Raw genomic sequence first — 20,875 nt, forward strand, 5'->3', positions numbered from 1 at the left:
AGTTTACATACACCTCGGTTGTAGTCATTAAAACTCCTTTTTCAACCACTCAAGTCGGTTAGGACATCTACTTTGTGCATGACACAAGTAATTTTCACAACAATTGTTTACAGACAGATTATTAAAGCTTGGTCGCAAATGGGTCTTCCAAATGGACAATGACCCTAAACATGCTTCAAAAGTTGTGGCAAAATGCCTTAAGGACAACAAAGTCAAGGTATTGGATTGGCCATCACAAAGCCCTGACCTCAATCCCATGGAAAATGTGTGGGCAGAACTGAAAAAGTGTGTGCGAGCAAGGCCTACAAACCTGACTCAGTTACACCAGCTCTTTCAGGAGGAATGGGGCAAAATTCACCCAACTTATTGTGGGAAGCTTGTGGAAGAATACCCAAAATGTTTGACCCAAGTTAAACACTTTAAATGCAATGCTACCAAATACTAATTGAGTGTATGTAAACTTTTGACCCACTGGGAACGTTATGAAATAAATAAAAGCTGAAATAAATCATTCTCTCTACTATTATTCTGTCATTTCACATTTTTAAAATAAAGTGGTGATCCTAACTGACCTAAAACAGGGAATTTTTACTAGGATTAAATGTGAATTGTGAAACTGAGTTTAAATGTATTTGGCTAAGTTGTATGTAAACTTCCGACATCAACTGTAGGTGTCTGGTTAGACTGTAAACTCTCCTTCCAGACTCATATTAAGCATCTCCAATCCAAAATGAATTCTTGAATTGGTTTCCTATTTTGCAACAAAGCCTCCTTCCCTCACGCTGCCAAACATACCCTAGTAAAACTGACTATCCTACCGATCCCGACTTCGGCGATGTCATTTACAAAATAGCCTCCAACAGTCTACTCAGCAAACTGGATGCAGTCTATCACAGTCCTGTCCATTTTGTCACCATATACCACCCACCACTGCGACTTGTATGCTCTCGTCGACTGGCCCTCGCTACATATACGTCGCCAGACCCACTGGCTCCAGGTCATCTATACGTCTTTGCTAGGTAAAGTCCCCCCTTATCTCAGCTCACTGGTCACCATAACAATACCCATCCATAGCACGTGCTCCAGCAGGTATACCTCACTGGTCATCTCCAAACCCAACACCTACTTTGGCCCCCTTTCCTTCCAGTTCTCTGCTGCCAATGACTGGAACGAATTGCAAAAATCGCTGAAGTTGGAGACTTATATCTCCCTCACTAACTTTAAGCATCAGCCATCTGAGCAGCTTACAGATCGCTGCAGCTGTAAATAGCCCATATGTAAATAGCCCATCCAACTACCTACCTCATCCCCATATTTGTTTTTATTTACTTTGTTGCTCTTTTGCACACCAGTATTTCTACTTGTACATCATCATCTGCACATCTATCACTCCAGTGTTAATTTGATAAATTGTAATTACTTCGCTACTATTGGCCTATTTATTGCCTTACCTCCTTACTCTACTTGCACACACTGTATATATATTTTTCTATAGTGTTATTGACTGTACTTTTGTTTATCCCATGTGTAACTCTGTGTTGTTGTTTTTTGTCGCACTGCTTTGCTTCATCTTGGCCAGGTCGCAGTGGAGAATGAGAACTTGTTCTTAACTGGCCTACCTGGTTAAATAAATAAATATATATAAATAAATATAATATAAATAAATATATATATATGCAAACTGTGCACCCAACTGTGGCGGAGCTTTGAGAAACTAGCGGGCCTGCTAGTGATAGTGGTGGAGCCAGGACATCCACACGTGGAGATGTATCCACTCAGTCAAGTAGGCCTACTCCGCGGCCCACAGCAACGCAGTCTTCTATGGACCAGTTTATGCCAAATTCTATGTCTGTAGCAAAACAAGGACAAATTGATTTAGCATTGGCTAAAATGATTGCCACCGATTTCCAGCCATTTTCAATCATGGAGGACAGAGGTTTTAGAAATTATAGCAATAGTCTAAATCCAATGTACACATTTCAAAGCAGGAAAACCCTTTCAAAATCACTTATTCCACAACAGTACGAGAGCACACATTCTTCAATGTGGGAAAGAGTCCAAAAAGCTACTGCAGTTTGTCTTACCACTGACTGCTGGACATCAAGGGTAACCACTTCTTACATGTCGGTTACATGTCACTTCATTGAAGATTTCTCGATGTTTAGCTGTCTTCTGGACTGCTTTGAGTTCAGCGACAGACGCACCTCAGAGGTACTTTTGAGAGTGGCCAGAGAATGGCAAGTAGATGGAAAAGTGGTCGGTTGTGTTAGCGACAATGCAACTAACATAACCAAAGCCATGAACATTTTAAAATGGACCCATCATTCACGTCTTGCCCAAACAATCAACCTGATTGTAAGAGATGCTCTGAAGCACAGTAGGTGCTGAAGAACTAAAGTCTACCCACGGCTCACTAAAGTCAAGACAGGGAGACTGCATAGTGGCTGCATCCGTTCCCTCTGAGGGTCTTCTCAAAAGCGGGACAAATAATTACTGAGAGAAGAAACCGCATGAGCCCCTCAAGTGAGGCAGCTTGCATTTCTGAATGCAAATCTCTCATAAAAGCAAAATATGGTCAGCATTTCTGTGTGCTGCTGGTTATAACATGGCGATAAAGAAGAGAGAGAAAAGTGGGACCAGTTTAATGTTTTTTTTATTTTACCTTTATTTAACCAGGTAGGCTAGTTGAGAACAAGTTCTCGTTTACAACTGCGACCTGTCCAAGATATAGCACAGCAGTTCCACACATACAACAACACAGAGTTACACATGGAATAAACAAACATACAGTCAATAATACAGTAGGAAAAGAAATCTATATACAATGAGTGAAAATGAGTTAAGATAAGGGAGGTAAAGGCAATAAATAGGCCATGGTGGCGAAGTAATTACAATATAGCAATTAGACACTGGAATGGTAGATGTGCAGAAGATTAATGTGCAAGTAGAGATACTGGGGAGCAAAGGAGCAAGATAAATAAATACATACAGTTTGGGGATGAGGGAGTTGGATGGGCTGTTTACAGATGGGCTATGTACAGGTGCAGTGATCTGTGAGCTGCTCTGACAGCTGGAATGTAGTTGGTGAGGGAGATATGGGTCTCCAGCTTCAGTGATTTTTGCATTCGTTCCAGTCATTGGCAGCAGAGAACTGGAAGGAAAGGCGGCCAAAGGAGGAATTGGCTTTGGGAGTGACCAGTGCAATATACTTGCTGGAGCGCGTGCTACTGGTGGGTGCTGCTATGGTGACCAGTGAGATGAGATAAGGCGGGGCTTTACCTAGCAGAGACTTGTAGATGACCTGGAGCCAGTGGGTTTGGCGTCGAGTATGAAGCGATGGCCAACCAACGAGAGAGTACAGGTCGCAGTGGTGGGTAATATATGGGGCTTTGGTGGCAAAATGGATGGCACTTTGATAGACTGCATCCAATTTGTTGAGTAGAGTGTTGGAGGCTATTTTTTAGATCGGTAGGATGGTCAGTTTTACGAGGGTATGTTTGGCAGCATGAGTGAAGGATACTTTGTTGCGAAATAGGAAAGGGATTCTAGATTTAATTTGGGATTGGAGATGCTTAATGTGTTAAGTGGGATGCAGATTTTCACATTTATTTGTCTTTGATATGGTGCTATATTATATTATGCTGTTCAGATTGCATTCGTTTTGAATGGTTCGATTTATGTACTTTGTTCATATACATTCAAAGGTTATACTTTAAATGCAAATGTTTAATAGCATTCTTCTTCATAACAAACCAATGTATTTTTAAATACATTGTGGTTAAGGTAGAGTATGATTTCATTTAATAATTAAATTATAATTGTTTTAACGCCAATCATAGTCAAACTAACGCAAACGGTTTGACTTAAAAAAAATATATAAACATATTTTTTTTAAAGAGCCGTTTGGGAGCCAAAAGAGCCGGCTCACTGAAGAAGAGCCGGAATGCCCATTGCTACCTTAAACCCTTAACTGTTTTACATTTCAACTTCAATGGGGTGATATCAGAGTTGTGACTTTGCAAGGATCCCATTTCCTTTTCTTTATTCAGCAACTATAAGTTCATGCAAAGGGAATGCTTTTCATTTGTCACAACCACCAAGGCATGTCTTCAACTTTTGGGATGCAAAAAAATAAATGCATGAATACTGGTAAGCAGAAAACTACATAGTAGCTTTGTTTAGTAGTTTTCTCATACAAGGAAAATACATAGGCATGAAATGGATGGTTGTAGCAGTATTGATTTGTATGCTATGTACGGTCTACATTTTATGCAAGTTAACAAGCAACATATTGTATAACAACAAACTACAATTGCATAGTGTGTGTGACATGACTGTCTCGTCAAGACAGATGATGGTTAGTTAGTTTCCGCCAGTCTGTAAATACAATGTTTATTAGAACAATTGAACAAACAAGCTTTTTGAAAACATTGGAACAGTCAGAACAAAAAATAACATGGTTATTTTCTTTGACTAGGTATGTTTAATAAATTCACTGTAGACCTTCATGAATCTTCTAAAAACAGAGCTCAAGTACAGAGCAGGCTGGTAAACAGTAAGTCATTAGGTTTAGCGTTACATGCAAGTACAGCTCTCAAACATCTGGGAGTGAAGGATGCTTCGACTTTCACAGCCACATTAGGGACTGTGGTTTCAGTTGAGTTATTCCCACACTGCTGCACTTTGCCTGGCTCAGTCTGGACAGCCTTATAGAACACCTCGTGGGAAAGGTACCCTCCTATAAAGAAACTCCCAAGTACTGTCATGAAAAGACTAGAGAGAGAGAGAGAGAGAGAAAGGCAGATAGATGAGACCTGGCCGTGTGGTGCCAGGACAACAACCTCGCCCTCAACGTGATCAAGACAAAGGAGATGATTGTGGACTACAGGAAAAGGAGGACCGAGCACGCACCCATTCTCATCGACAGGGCTGTAGTGGAGTAGGTTGAGAGCTTCAAGTTCCTTGGTGTCCACATCACCAACAAACTAACATGTTCCAAGCACACCAAGACAGTCGTGAAGAGGGCACGACAAAACCTATTCCCCCTCGGGAGACTGAAAACATTTGGCATGGGTCCTCAGATCCTCAAACGGTTCTACAGCTGCACCATTGAGAGCATCCTTACGGGTTGAATCACTGCCTGGTATGGCAACTGCTCGGCCTCCGACCGCAAGACACTACAGAGGGTAGTTAGTACGAACGGCCCAATACATCACTGGGGCCAAGCTTCCTGCCATCCAGGACCTCTATACCAGGCGGAGTCAGAGGAAGGCCCTAAAAATTGTCGAAGACTCCAGCTACCCTAGTCATAGACTCTTCCCTCTGCTACTGCATGGCAAGCGGTACCGGAGTGCCAAGTCTTGGTCCAAGAGGCTTCTAAACAGCTTCTACCCCTAAGCCATAAGACTCCTGAACATCTAATCAAATGATAACCCAGACTATTTGCATTGCCCCCCGCCTATCTCTTTTACGCTGCTGCTACTCTCTATCTATGCAGTCACTTTAACAACTCTACCTACATGTACATATTACCTCAATTACCTCGACTAACCGTTGCCCTAGCACACTGACTCTGTACAGGTACCCCCTGTATATAGCCTCGCTATTGTTATTTTACTGTTACTCTTTAATTATTTGTTACTTTCATAAAAATGTTTTAGGTATTTTCCTGTAAACTGCATTGTTGGTTAAGTGCTTCTAAGTACTCGCTACATGTGACAAAAACATTTTGATTTGAACAAAGAGCACAGTTTCAACAGATGCACTGGAGTTTGGCTTCGCGCTCTCCCCCTGGTTCCTCTTTGGGTCAGTGTTTCTTTGACAAAGATGGCTCCTCCCCCTCTTTGTCTTCAAGGCCTTCAGTAGAATTCTGGAAGCCCTCTGCCCCAGAGTCAACACTGTACAGCTTCGGACCCGATGATTCCGCCTCCTGCCCAGCCACCAAACATACATCACCCGATATTGATACCAAGTCCCTTGGGTCAGGGCCCATCTGAACAACCACCATGGTCAATACTCCTCCCTCCCCCTCTACTCTTGTTTCACTTGGTTCCTCCTTCAAGAGAGTCATCTCCCCAGGGCCGGTGGCCTCCTCACCGATGAGGCTGACGGTGAGCTCTGAGTGGCCGTTGATGGGTACTGCGGTTCCTGCCAGGCGCAGAAGCTCTGTCCTCAGGGAGGCGAGCTGGGTGTGGATGAGAATGCGGTGTTCTCCAAACTCTTCACCTGAGAGACCGACAGGAAACATCAGCTGTCAAAGACTCTCTTATATCATCCAATGAGCCTCAATGATGTGTGATGTTCAGTGGGTTTACAAAAGGATGGCTCCTTTTAAACGAGAAACCACTTTGCTTCAGTGGGCAATAAAGCCCTGTGACATTCCAGCTCGTGAATACTATTAAAGCTCATGCATTTTAACTAATCACACAGAATGCATAGCTCTTCTAAGAGGCTTTACATATCCTACATAGCCTTGAGAGTATTCAACAAACACTTAGGATCATCACTACAGTAGCAGTTAAAATCTTCCACTCACCAGCTGATCGATTCTCTGCTTGCTGTTTTCTGCAGAGCGGTACAGCTTCAGCTCCTCAAACTTCTTGACGTTGGACTGCACCACACTGGCCAGCTGGGGGGCGCCACATCACAGGGGAGGGGACACATCAACATGGCCACGTCAGAAGTACAGAAAGAAGTTGGAATGGACACATTAAATAGTCTATTTTCCGTACAGCCAAACATGTTAAAGAAAGAATGGGTGGGGGTTCAGGCCGACCCCCTCAGATACCAAAAAGAGAACGTTAGTGCTTTAAACATGTTAAAATGAACAATAACATGTTGAAATAGATTACTATTAATTTATCTTTCACACATTCTAATTATGAGAAATTATCCTCCACAAAATGAGCAATCATGTTATTTTAACCATCTCTTTGCTGCTGTGCTGGTCAGTGTACCTGGTTTCTGAGTCTCTGTGGCTCTTCCCACTTTGCTTCACCGACTAACCTGGCCACTTTGTTCCTGTATAGCATGTTTCACATCGAGAAAATTGTAAAACACCTGAATAGTTAGTCTTTTATTGTTTTATTTTCCAGTCACAGCCTTTGATTTCCAGATATTTTGGGGTATTTAAGCCCTCTGTCACACACACACACGTCAGTGCAATGCCAGGAAAGTGGTAGGGTGGAAGCTCTCTCACATCAGACAGCGCAACTACTCTGTCTGCAGTGGTTGAGGGACCAGGGAAAAGCACCACACAGGGATGCCACCTGACATAAGGACAATGGTCTTTAAGTATCTCAGCCTTCACGTCTCCTGTCAATGTACCTGTTCTTTAAGTCTCTGGATCTCGGCCCTCAGCCTCTTCTCCATGGCGTCCTTCACCAGCCGCAGGGTCTCGTTCTGCCGGTGGAGCTCCAGCAGATGCTTCTCCATCTGCAGGGTCTGCTCCACGCCCTCTCTGCCCTGCAGTAGACAACCATAGGTACAATCTGGGCTCAAAATTAAATAATGTTAATTGGTAGCACTGGTGCTCCCAACTTTAAAGAAAAAGTTAGCACATCACACAATTTAGGAGCCCCGGAAAAGCAGACTTTTAACTTGATTGAGATAAAGCTCATATTGTAGGAATGGGCGGGTTGACTCAACACCGCAGTCTCCGCGGTTACGTCCGCGGGGATGGGCGGGTTTAGTGTTGTGTATATGAATAGCGGGTGGGTGACTGTCATGTTGGAAAAAAAATACATAAATGTATAGTTCTTGTGCAATTTACACTCAGTGGCTACCCGGTCCACACAATTGTTCGCTCCTACAGACAGCGAGTCACTTTGCCGTGGCTTGCTATATAAAGCAGGCAGACAAGCATTGAGGCATTCAGTTAATTGACTGAACGTTAGAATGGGAAGAACAAGTGACCTAAGCTACTTTGAGTGTGGTATGACCGTCGGTGCCAGGCGCGCCGGTTCCAGTATCTCAGAAACCGCCGGCCTCCTGGGCTATTCCTGCACAACAGTTACTAGGGTTTACCGAGAATGGTGCGACAAACAAAAAACATCCAGTCAGCAGCAGTCCTGTGGGCGAAAACAGCTGGTTGATGAGAGGTCGAAGGAAAATGGCAAGAATCGTGCAAGCTAACAGGCAGGCCACAAACAGGCAAATAATGGCATAGTACAACAACGGTGTGCAGAACGGCATTTCGGAATGCACAACTCATCGGTCCTGGTCACGAATGGGCTATTGCAGCAGAAGACCAGGCACACCAGGTTCCACTCCTATCTGCTAAAAACAAGCAGCAGCAGCTCCAGTGGGCACGCGATCATCAACACTGGACAACTGGGGAGTGGAAAACCTTTGCCTGGTCCGACGAATCCCGGTTCCCGTTTAGTCATGCTGATGGCAGAGTCAGAATTTGCTGTAAGCAGCATGGCCCCATCCTGCCTGGTGTCAACGGTACAGGCTAGTGGTGGTGGTATAATGGTGTGGGGAATGATACCAATTGGCACACATTGATACCAATTGGATAATGTTTTAATGCCACAAATTATATGAACAATGTTGCTGACCAGGTGCATTCCTTCATGGCTACAGAGGGGTCCAACCCGGAACTAGATGGGTGTACCTAATAAACTGGCCACAGTTTACACTACATCGAGGTTTTTCGTTCATTATCTTTTGGCTATCTGGCATTAGTGCGTAAGCCTAAGCTTTAGCCAACACGGCAATCACGAAACGCTTTTGGGAATGGGCAGAAAGAGTTAAAGGGATACCTCTCGATTTTGGCAATAATGACGTTAAAAGGATACTTCGGATTTCGTCAATGAGGCCCTTTTTCTACTGCGTTAGCATGCTAGCATATACCCATTAACTTTCAGTCATTGCACAAACGCTAGTTAGCATTGGCTTGCAAAACTACCTCTAACTTAGTGGGCATAAAAATGGTATCCAGGAGTTCATTGACATCCACTGCTTTCGAGTAGATTACTCGCTAATGTTCAGCCTCTAGATAATACATAAGACAAGCTCAGGGTGAGAATCTCCTTCCAGAGAGACATCAGGAATTGTAACATACTCTGTTTCAAGGAAACATGGCTCTCCCAGGATATACTGTTGGAGTCGGTCCAGCCATCTGGATTCTCAGTTCATTGCGCCAACAAGAATAAATATCTCTCCGGGTAGAATGGCGGGGGTGTATGTTTCATGATTAACGACTTATGGGGTAATTGTGATAACATACAGAAACTCAAGTCCTTTTGTCACCCGACCTAGAATACCTCACAATCAATTGCCGACCCGATTACATCCCAAGGGAATTCTCTTCGGTTATCGTCACAGCCGTGTATATTCCCCCTCAAGCAGATACTACGACGGCCCTCAAAGAACTTCACCGGACTTTATGCAAACTGGAAACCATATATCCTGAGGTCGCATTTATTGTAGCTGGGGATTTTAACAAAGCAAATTTAAGGAAAACTCTACCGAGGTTCTACTAACACATTGAGTGTAGCACTCAATATGAGAAAACAGACCACTGCTACTTAGCATTTTGGAATGCCTAAAAAAAAAGATTCACCAGATAATAGATTTATCTTCCTACAATCAACTTTTCCATTAATTTACAGAGATTTGATGTAAATGCAATATGTCTATAACAAGCAGGACTGTATGGATCTTTACCAGGCTTCACAAAAGGCAAAACCTCAGCATGTTTCCATCCTGATGGAAGCACTCCTGTCCTCCATATTTTGATAAGTAAACTCAAAAATCTTTCCCAAAACTTATGTGAGCAGATGTATAAACATAATGTAGCATAATTTATCCTCACTTGGAGCAGTGCAACCACACACCTCCAAAGCCCTTGTTAAATTGAACGAACATGATGAATTCAGCATTCAGTGACTTCCCAGAATCAAACTTCTTATTGTATACAGTTGAAGTCGGAAGTTTACATATACCTTTAAATAAATACATTTAAACTCAGTTTTTCACAATTCCTGACAGTTAATCCTGTCTTAAGTCAATTAGGATGTGAAATGTCAGAATAACTGCTGAGAGAATGATTTATTTCAGCTTTTATTTATTTTATCGCATTCCCAGTGGGTCAGACGTTTACATACACTCAATTAGTATTTGGTAACGTTGCCTTTAAATTGTTTAACTTGGGTCAAACAATTCTGGTAGCCTTCCACAAGCTTCCCACAATAAGTTGAGTGAATTTTGGCCCATTCCTCCTGACAGAGCTGGTGTAACTGAGTCAGGTTTGTGGGCCTCCTTGCTCACACACGCTTTTTCAGTTCTGCCCACACATTTTCTATGGGATTGAGGTCAGGGCTTTGTGATAGCCACTCCAATACCTTGACTTTGTTGTCCTTAAGCCATTTTGCCACAACTTTGGAAGTATGCTTGAGGTCATTGTCCATTTGGAAGACCCATTTGCGACCAAGCTTTAACTTCCTGATTGATGTCTGGAGATGTTGATTCAATATATCCACATAATTTTAATTCGTCATGATGTCATGTATTTTGTGAAGTGCACCAGTCCCTCCTGCAGCAAAGCACCCCTACAACATGATGCTGCCACCCCCGTGCTTCACGGTTGGGATGGTGTTGTTCGGCTTGCAAGCCTCCCCCTTTTTCCTTCAAACAGTTCTATTTTTGTTTCATCAGACCAGAGGACATTTCTCCAAAAAGTATGATCTTTGTCCCGATGTCCAGTTGCAAACCGTAGTGTGGCTTTTTTATGCCGGTTTTGGAACACCTAATCAAATGGCTACTCAGACTATTTGCATTGCCCCCTTTTACCCCGCTGCTACTCTCTGTTGTTATCATCTATGCATAGTCACTTTAATAACTGTACCTACATGTACATATTACCTCAACTAACCGGTGCCCCCGCACATTGACTCTGTACCGGTACCCCCATGTATATCGTCTTGCTATTGTTATTTTACTGCTGCTCTTTAGTTATTTGTTACTTGTATTTCTTATTCTTATCAGTGTTTTTTTAAACTGCATTTTTGGTTAGGGGCTCGTAAGTTAGCATTTCACTGTTGTATTCAGCGCTTGTGACCTAATAAAATGTGTTTTGATTTGATTCAACCAACCTTGAAGTGTCTGTCATATTTCCTCTTCTCTGTTTTGATCCTGTTTCAGTGCCTGAAAAATGTTAAAGGGTCAGTGACTGACACACACACACACACACACACACACACACACACACACACACACACACACACACACACACACACACACACACACACACACACACACACACACACACACACACACACACACACACACACACACACACACACACACACACACACACACACACACACACACACACACACACACACACACACACACACACGCAGAGAGAGAGAGAAATAAGTACCATGGCCAGCCACATGATAATTAGCTTACGTTGATTGACTAAATTGTTTTGGGAATCATTTTGTCACTATATTAGACTAAGCATAGGTTTGATGATGTTGAAATGCTGAAGTTGAAATGGTGCTTGAATAGTGTTTCCTTTGCAACTTGCAGAAACTCTCCGGTGTTTGTTTAGTAATCCGAAAATGTCTGAAACATTAACTTGCTTGACCGTGCTGTAGGTCATGTAGCTGTTTGTTACAAGCAATATGCTTTGTGGACTCCACCGGACAGGTTTGTGATGAAAGAAAGGCTAAATGTATTCTGCCACTGTGTCTTCTTATTATCTGGGCCTTTAGGCCTATATATCACGATGGCAAGGCAGGTTATAGAGCAAACAACGCAATTATCACAAAAAATACAGGTTGTACTATGGCTTTTTTCCCCTGTTTGAAGTGTTAGCGTCTTATAGTCCGGAAATTACGGTAGATTCCGTAACAGCCTGCACAGAACCCTGACCTTAACCCCATTGAATCCCTTTAGGATGAATTGGAACGCCAACTGCAAGCCAGGCCTAATTGCAAAACATCAGTGCCCTACCTCACTAATGCTCTTGTGGCTGAATGGAAACATACTTTTGGAAACATATAACGCTCCGGTGAAAGCAGTGTAAGTTTTATGATTGGAAAGAAATCCTTTGAATTCATGATCCTATTTTAAACTACAGTAACTAAACTTAATGAAGCCTTCATAAATCCTTTATAACACCCATATAAAAAAAAAGCAAATGTCTATATGGTGTGCATTGTTGCGTTTTGAGTTTGCAAGAAAGGCATTTCAATGTACTTGTGCATGTGACATTGAAACTTAAAATGGTAAATAGGTGGTTATAGGTGCTTTGGCTGCTTTGTGTGATGTATGGTTTTTTCTATCTTCTGGCCCTTTGTGCTGTTGTCTGTGCCCAATAATGTTTGTACCATGTTTTGTGCTGCTGCCATGTTGTGTTGCTACCACGCTGTGTTGTCATGTGTTGCTGCCTTGCTATGTTGTTGTCTTATGTCTCTCTTTATTGTTTGTTGTGTTGTCTCTCTTGTTGTGATGTGTGTTTTGTCCTATATTTATACAGTATTGTATTGATTTTTTATTTTGAATCCCAGGCCCCGTCCCCACAGGAGGCCTTTTGCCTTTTGGTAGGCCATCATGATAAATAAGATTGTGTTCTTATCTGACTTGCCTCGTTAAATAAAAAAAAATATATATAAATGTTTGGCAAAGCACCAGATCACCTATAATATACAGTATATCATCCATCCTTAGTATGACTTTGCTTATAAATCACTTAGTGATTATGCAAATAGGCTAGTCTTCATGTAGACTAATATATCTGCACCTTGTGTTATCTCCTTCATGGTGAATGGTTCACCAGTGAAGTCCATTTCTGCTGACCGTTTGGTTGGGCCTAAACACTGCCTGATCTTGTGTTTTACAAGAAGTATAAACCAAGCAGTAAGCATATGTAAAAGAGGATTCTTCATGAAATGATATCTAGTCGTAAATACTCATTTCTTGGAGTATTTGGACTGTTTAGAGCAGCAAAATATTTGAATACCTCTTGCAGCAGACGGTTCCTCGTGACCTTCAATGTCACCCGTGCACGTTCTAGAACTCAGCAAAGCATTTGCCGCCTGATTGATGTGATGTAAAACTGGTCAACTCGGTAACGTATAGCTTCTACATTATAATCAAAGAAACCTTTCCCACCTTCTACAATACGTTTTTGTTATATATAATCAGAGAGGAAGAGGAGAAAAATAGTTTGATTTAACCAGAAAGATTTGATAACACCGATATCCAATCTCTGGTGATATAAAATATCTGGTGAAATCAAGCTTTGAGGTTGTTTTATGTAACGTTCGTATGGAGAAAACGGCCTTACTGCCATCTTGTGGAGAAGGTTGTGGAAAATTGCCGTTTTCGTCCGTAGGTAACTAACTATATCTGGGAGGGGTGTGGGGGGGAATAGCAACTAAAAAGCGATACAGTTTGAATGATTATTGGATATTTTTATCGGTCTTTCAGTGTACCTATTTGTGGGCTTGTATTTCTAAAGCCTTATTTCTCCTGGATTTGCGTGGAAGGGGATGTAGCTCAGTGGTAGAGCGCATGCTTTGCATGTATGAGGCCCCGGGTTCAATCCCCGGCATCTCCATAAAATTTTTCCCCCTAATATAAGGTTCCTTTTGTTTATATTTTTGCAAATAATATTTCGATTGTGCATTTAATATTTGTTTTATTTTTTATTTAACCTTTATTTAACTAGGCAAGTCAGTTAAGTGGTTAAGAACAAATTCATATTTACAATGACGGCCTTGGAACTGCCTTGTTCAGGGGAAGAACGACAAATGTTTTCCTTGGCAGTTCGTGGATTCGATCTGGCAACCGCTCTAACCACAAGGTTACCTGCCGCCCCCAGCATTAGCATTGATACGTTTTATTAGCCAACCAGATATGTAAACAACCCGCACAGCTTTGTTTATTTACTTGTGCATTGTCCAATTGTGACCACCAGGGGCTCCCTCTCTGCATAAACAAAGACCACTGAGATTGATGAAGGCACATGGGCTATCCTTATATGGCAACTAAACTTAATTAAACGTTTCACAAAACGCAACCAATTTCCATAGCGAAGAGAGTAATAGTGTATAGTAGGCTACATTATCATGATACAGTTTTAACAGAGGGAGCAGGAGCAGGCATGGATGCTATCTTGCACTGACTCTATGCACAGTCATAAGACTATACACTCAGAAAAAAATGTGCTAAGTAGAACCTTATAGGGCTCTTCTGTTTGTCCCCATAGGGGAAACCTTTTTGGTGCTAGGTAGAACCCCTTGCAGAGGTTTCTACCTATAGCTCTCTGTGTAGGGTTCTTCATAGAATCACGTGTGAATGGTTCTAGAACCCTCTATGAAGGAGTAAACTTTTCTACTAATAACTATTTTATCCTCTTTATCCTACAACACTCCATGATGGGTTCTACCGAGAACCCTTTTATCTTAGACTTTAAAATTAAACTCTTTATGACACAATATTGCATATTATAAGGTATTTCTTTGAGGGCCTAGATATCACCTAACACAGCGGTGTTAGGAAACTCCTGGTTTTACAGGTGACATCAGGCCTGCGAATCACATTACGCTGGATGCAAGGTAATGCGTATTTCCTATTGGAATCCAGACAGATTGAGGATAGCCAACAATTAGCATTTTTAATCACCCACAACCTGCATTCAGAATGACTACTAGGGTAGGGAAATTGACTAATGGGATGATCTAAATCAACTGGAACAACTATTTCAGTAACAGGTGCAATACGTCTCACTACTAACAGATTTGATTTGTTTAGAAAAATGTATGTTATTCATCTTTGTGTAGCATAAGTTTAATCAACCAATGATTACATGCAAAAAATACAGATATTGAAACAATTTTGAAAATCAACCTGCAATAGAGCATGCTGGGAAATATGCTAATGATGGCATGGTTTTGAGCGTTATACTGGACAGGTTACATAGGCTGGCAGTTACATGGGCTGGCAGTTACATGGGCTGGCAGTTACATGGGCTGGCAGTTACATGGGCTGGCAATTACATGGGCTCATGTCTGGAAGTGACCAGGGTGAGAGATCTTAATAAATTGAGAAAGTGATGATGATGATGGTGACGATGATGGTGATAACGACGACAGTGATGACGACAATGAGTATGGTTTGTTATGAGCAACAGTATGTTGATGAGATCTTGGCGTTGATAAGACCATTAGCCACAGGTGTCTCACACTTTGCCTCCAAATTGCTGCAATTGTGTCAGCAGTGGGATGACCTCATATGGAAGCCTGGGTGAGCGTGTGAAGGAGCTTGAAAGAAGTTCAGTCATCGTTATCAAACTGCCGTTGATAAGACTGTTGATCACTTCCCCAAGGGGGACATCTTTCTTGAAGCATTTGTTTCCTACTGCCTTTGGGTCATGGCGCCCTGTGTTCGAATATCACCCAGGCATCTCTCACACTCCTGCAGAATCGCTGCAATATTCATTGTGAATTACCCATAATTCACAGTGCATCAATTGGTATTTTAGTACGAGGCTGGAAAAAAAATCAATTTAGCACATTAAACTCCACCCACTTTTACCAAATTATATGACATTTTGATACATAATGTTAGTCATTTCCAAGACATTTTCACCTCTCCAACATTTGAAAAAGGGTATTTTGCGCCAAAGTTAGGTGTTTGAATGTTCCACACAGGAAAATTATCTGAGGTCTTCCTATGAGTCTCAATCAAGTTGGTGAACACTACATAGGACCAATTGTACCGAAGTTGGATCTAGTGGTAACGCTGTCGACAAACAGAGATTGTGCATCACTCACTCTCCAAGGTCTTGGTCAGGAAAAGTGTTGGTCTGCTGTTCATAACGTGTCGTACTCAACATGAGAGCAGGCTACCCTCTGATGATGTTCTTTACCATCGACCCGCTTTATGTTCTAAGATACGTTTGTCTCTTCACAGATGGACCTAGAGGCTGTGCTCTGGCATATTGCAGGCAGGGTGTTAAAGGATCAATTAGTGATTTAGGATGAATGGATTCCTCTGACTGAGACTCATCTTCTCAATCCATGGCGACCCCTAATCAGACCTATACTGGCTATTAAAAATGTTATCCAATTTGCTCACACAAAAAAAATCACTTAAACCACAAATAGAGAGGCCATCATAGCACACATCCTATTCTGGTTAACTACCACAGGTATGTATCCCCTCTAATTAATGTCCCTCTCTGGAGTTCCCTCTCTGGTTCCCTCTCTGCAAGCTGGTGCCATTCCTCCAGGTGACTGCCATAGCAACCAGCATCCTGACCACGACCTGCATTGCCAGGGAGGTCGTGGTTATCAAACACATGGGTTATCACATTGCTTAAAAACCTCTTCAGGTTACGCCCCTTTTTTCAATTTTCACAATGAAAATAATGATATCAAATAACATGAATGTATACAGTCGTGGCCAGAAGTTTTGAGAATGACACAAATATTCATTTTCACAAAGTCTGCTGCCTCAGTTTGTATGATGGCAATATGCATATACTCCAGAATGTTATGAAGAGTGATCAGATGAATTGCAAATAATTGCAAAGTCCCTCTTTGCCATGCAAATTAACTGAATCCCAAGAAAACATTTCCACTGCATTTCAGCCCTGCCACAAAAGGATCAGCTGACATCATGTCAGTGATTCTCTCGTTAACACAGGTGTGAGTGTTGATGGGGACAAGGCTGGAGATCACTCTGTCATGCTGATTGAGTTCGAATAACAGACTGGAAGCTTCAAAAGGAGGGTGGTGCTTGAAATCATTGTTCTTCCTCTGTCAACCATGGTTACCTGCATCATTGCTTTGCACAAAAAGGGCTTCACAGGCAAGGATATTCTGCCAGTAAGATTGTACCTAAATCAACCATTTATCGGACCATCAAGAACTTCAAGGAGAGCGGTTCAATTGTTGTGAAGAAGGCTTCAGGGCGCCCAAGAAAGTCCAGCAAGCGCCAGGACCGTCTCCTAAAGTTGATTCAGCTGCGGGATCGGGGCACCACCAGTACAGAGCTTGCTCAGGAATGGCAGCAGGCAGGTGTGAGTGCATCTGCACACACAGTGAGGCGAAGACTTTTGGAGGATGGCCTGGTGTCAAGAATGGCAGCAAAGAAGCCACTTGTCTCTAGGAAAACCATCAGGGACAGACTAATATTCTGCAAAAGGTACAGGGATTGGACTGCTGAGGACCTTGGGTAAAGTCATTTTCTCTGATGAATCCCTTTCTGATTGTTTGAGGCATCCGGAAAAAAGCTTGTCCAGAGAAGACAAGGTGAGCGCGACCATCAGTCCTGTGTCATGCCAACAGTAAAACATCCTGAGACTATTCATGTGTGGGGTTGCTTCTCAGCCAAGGGAGTGGGCTCACTCACAATTTTGCCTAAGAACACAGCCATGAATAGAGAATGGTACCAACACATCCTCCGAGAGCAACTTCTCCCAACAATCCAGGAACAGTTTGGTGACCAGTTTGATGTCCAGGTTTCTGGACGTCAAAGGATTGGTGAGTGATGTAGTATGTCTTGGAATCAGAACAGTAGGCTGATTGAGAACATGATTTTGTGTTGGTCATGAAGTTGAGTTGATCCACTTTGTTTTAGGTGAATCAGGACCTTTTGCTGATGTTCGACGATGAAACATCCTCTAAGCTCCTTGAAAACTGGGACACTGTATTGAAGCCCAAAGTCATCAAACTGACAAAATCCTGACGACGACCACCAATTTGCGTCGCCTCCTGAAGTCTGCAGAAAAACTGCCAGAGAATGACAGGGAAACCAGTAAGTGGATTATCTCGTGAGTAGCACAACATTTCAAACTCAGTGATATTGTTTTGTGATTTGGGGTGTTTTGCCTTTTCTTGCCCTCAGACTGGAACAAGGATATGTCCTTCCTGCTGCTGCTGCTTCATCTCCTCCCACCACCAGCAGGAGGGAAGAGGACCAAGATCAGTGACAGTGATGCTGTGGGCAGCCTAGTGCACTTTCATAAGGTAAGATGATACAGTAATTGGTGTGTAATTCATTCTTTTGGGTTGTCTCTTTGTCTTAACATGTGGAGAGTGACTTAAAAAAAAACCTTTGTGTTGCAGTCATGCTGCAGCATTGTAGACCATCTTGATGGGAGCCATGGTCGACAGACATAGCTCCTTGCCGTCGGAAGAAGACGGAGCAAGATTGTAAAACTACTACATTGTGGTGGACAAAAGGCTTGTTCCCTGCCAGGCAACTAGTGGTCTGTGTGCATTTGATGAACTGTTCCGTTTGATTGAAGAGGCTAATGCTCAGACGGTTTACAGTGAGGATGACCCTGTCTTGTGTGGTAAAGATACATTTGAAATGCATTTTAATCCGTTGCAATCAGACCCACAGCTCCCATCTGTGTATGGTGTAAAGAATTCTAAACTAAACTGTTTGCAGCACTTCCATGTTTTGTAATAAGGGGTGGCTCACTTTGAGTTAAAACTGTTTGAATATGTCTCTGAAAATGTCATTTTGAAACATGCGCTGCGCTCTAGAATCTGCTCATTTGACTATGGGTACCAGGAGTGCAAAAACTGTCCAACTAAAGTCAACCTAGAGAACAGTGGAAATAGCCTTGCACTGAATTCTATTCAAACTCTATCACTGCAAATTATCATTGTTTTTCCCCCGTTTCTTAGCCAGGGCATGACTGTGGATCTAAATCATTTTATAATTGAACGTCACACACTTTTTAAACAGTTGTACCCGCATAACAACGTGTTACCCAAACATATCTTTATGATACATTACCCAGCATGCATAAGACAAATCGGTTCTTCATTAAATATGTAGATCATGAGGTTTGAGGCGACGCACAAACTCTTTAAGAACACCCTCAAACTTACTCAGTCCCTTGCCAAAAAACACCAATTTGCTGTAGCCCATCACTGGGAGACATCACCATTGCGACATACTGAATATGGACCGATGAAAGCATTTTCCCTGAGTGATTTTACTGGTGGTGATGAGCTGTCAGCGTCACTTCAGTTAATTATGCAGTAAGCCATTTACTCTACCAGCTAGGTTAAGATGGATAGCCCGGAGTACAGAGAGGGACTGTTAGTTTGCAGTAAGAGATGAGATCATTGTGGTTGACAATATTGTATACCTATTGCTGGACAAGTTGCATACGGATAATGTCAGTGAACATTACCATGCATTCACTGTGTTTGATGGTGTTGATGACAAAGTTGTTGTCAATGTTGATGATCTGTTATAAGCCTTTTGGCCTTCAAAGTGCTTATGGTGCTGATGAGAGCCTTTATGTTGTTCCTTTGTTTGACATGATAGAGCAGTAGTCAGATTATTGGCAACTTTGTCAAGAAAATTGCATACCTAGTCTTAGGAGAACTTCGACTTGTGTTAAATAGCAACTCTCCAAATGCTCTTGTTCTCATATAGTACATGTACTGAAGCGCCTGTGATGCACTGTTTTCATTTTAACGCGGCTGTGATGCATTGTTTTCACTGTGATTAGCGCCTCGGTACGTGTACTATATGTGATGCACTGTTTTCATTTTAACGCGGCTGTGATGCATTGTTTTCACTGTGATGAGCGCCTCGGTACGTGTACTATATGTGATGCACTGTTTTCATTTTAACGCGGCTGTGATGCATTGTTTTCACTGTGATGAGCGCCTCGGTACGTGTACTATATGTGATGCACTGTTTTCATTTTAACGCGGCTGTGATGCATTGTTTTCACTGTGATGAGCGCCTCGGTACGTGTACTATATGTGATGCACTGTTTTCATTTTAACGCGGCTGTGATGCACTGTTTTCACTGTGATGAGCGCCTCGGTACGTGTACTATATGTGATGCACTGTTTTCATTTTAACGCGGCTGTGATGCATTGTTTTCACTGTGATGAGCGCCTCGGTACGTGTACTATATGTGATGCACTGTTTTCATTTTAACGCTGCTGTGATGCATTGTTTTCACTGTGATGAGCGCCTCGGTACGTGTACTATATGTGATGCACTGTTTTCATTTTAACGCGGCTGTGATGCATTGTTTTCACTGTGATGAGCGCCTCGGTACGTGTACTATATGTGATGCACTGTTTTCATTTTAACGCGGCTGTGATGCATTGTTTTCACTGTGATGAGCGCCATTGTTTTCACTGTGATGACGCCTGTACGTGTACTATATGTGATGCACTGTTTTCATTTTAACGCGGCTGTGATGCATTGTTTTCACTGTGATGAGCGCCTCGGTACGTGTACTATATGTGATGCACTGTTTTCATTTTAACGCGGCTGTGATGCATTGTTTTCACTGTGATGAGCGCCTCGGTACGTGTACTATATGTGATGCACTGTTTTCATTCTGATGTGCCTGTGATGCACCACTTTCATTTTAATGTGCCTGTGATATTGTTTTCACTTTGGCCTAAATAAAGAAGCAAAGCAGAGTTACTACTCTTGTAAGGACTCCTTTATTGCTCATGTTTAAGTCACTTACAACATGCAGGCTTGATTTATGAGCGGGAGAGAACCAGACAACAAACATGTTATTTTCTAGTGTGAATATTGAGCACTTCCTGGTATCAATTCAACTACCGGATTCATTCCTTAAAGTTGATCCTGAACACTGAAAGGTGTTGATGCTTAATACTGAGGGTGTTGAAAAAACACTTCCATGGGTCATTTGAACAACATCTGACGTGTTATATTTTAATAACACTCCAAGTGTTTCAATATGAAAACTAACAAAAGTGTTAAATTAACACTGAGTGGCCCTATAAAAACACCGGACGACTACTCTGCGTCTCACAAAGACACTCCCACACCATCACACCTCCCCCTCCATGCTTCAAGGTGGGAACGCCACATGCAGAGATCATCCGTT

General features: G+C 42.3%; 1 non-coding gene across 1 annotated transcript; it reads left to right on the top strand.

Annotated features, from left to right (window-relative positions):
• Nucleotides 1-13,504: 13,504 nt before the first annotated feature.
• On the top strand, nt 13,505-13,576 carry trnaa-ugc (transfer RNA alanine (anticodon UGC)). Its single transcript has one exon. It is a non-coding gene; the product is annotated as a tRNA-Ala (tRNA).
• Nucleotides 13,577-20,875: the final 7,299 nt, after the last annotated feature.

The sequence above is a fragment of the Oncorhynchus masou genome, chromosome 8, assembly GCF_036934945.1.
Source record: "Oncorhynchus masou masou isolate Uvic2021 chromosome 8, UVic_Omas_1.1, whole genome shotgun sequence".
In the NCBI taxonomy this organism is placed as follows: Eukaryota; Metazoa; Chordata; class Actinopteri; order Salmoniformes; family Salmonidae; genus Oncorhynchus; species Oncorhynchus masou.